Genomic DNA, 737 nt, shown 5'->3' with positions numbered 1-737 from the left:
TAAAAAAAAGTTAAGGATATAACCAGATCACGCTACAATAAGGCAGCTATAGCAGAGAAATCAGGTATTGCATTTCCTATTTTCTAATCTTGTGCTCTAAAGGCTGAATGTGCTGCTACATATCCTGAATTCTTCACACAGGGAAACTTTTCAGTAGAATCTCTCCCCACCCCCACCTTTCCTTTTCTGCTTTCTTCTCCGCAGGAAAGTGACTGCCAAGGTTAGGCAAAGTACTAACAAAGATTTTTGTAGTGCAGAATCTAGCTGGGCTATGAAATAAGAGATTGGATAAAGACTACAAAGGTGCTTTTTCACTTACACTTGTTTTAAATTCAGCAGTAGTGTTTCAGAAGAGTATCTGTATTTCAGGACTTATATTGTGATGTTTCCCTTGGCAGTCATCACCAAGACTCAAATGCAGCTTTCACACTGAACTGCAAATGCTAGAAAGATACTCAAATTTACTTGACTTGGCTTGCATTCAACTAAAAATTCAGTCAGTCATGGGAAAGATGCCTCCAGACTTTAAGTATAGGGGAAGACAAACTAAGCAGGTGTGATGGCTATCTGTAAGAGAGTTTGAGAGAAGAAATCAAACTTATTTTTCAGTCAATAATTTAGTAGTATAATGCATGTTAAAACTTGGGCTGCTGTTTTGTCACATTTTGGAGAAGCTTCTTGCATGGTATCAAGTGGGGCTGAAACCTCAGAGCAAAGCTTAAGCTGGGAAAAACTGT

General features: G+C 38.4%; 1 protein-coding gene across 1 annotated transcript in view; it reads right to left on the bottom strand.

Moving 5' to 3' along the window:
- The window catches only part of HPGDS (hematopoietic prostaglandin D synthase), an 18,581-nt gene that overhangs the window by 7,423 nt on the left and 10,421 nt on the right, over positions 1-737 (bottom strand). The window lies entirely within an intron of this gene.

The sequence above is a fragment of the Charadrius vociferus genome, unplaced genomic scaffold, assembly GCF_000708025.1.
Source record: "Charadrius vociferus isolate BGI_N301 unplaced genomic scaffold, ASM70802v2 scaffold410, whole genome shotgun sequence".
Lineage (NCBI taxonomy): Eukaryota > Metazoa > Chordata > Aves > Charadriiformes > Charadriidae > Charadrius > Charadrius vociferus.
Note: the sequence above shows the minus strand (reverse complement) of the source record. Positions and strands in the feature narration are given on the sequence as shown.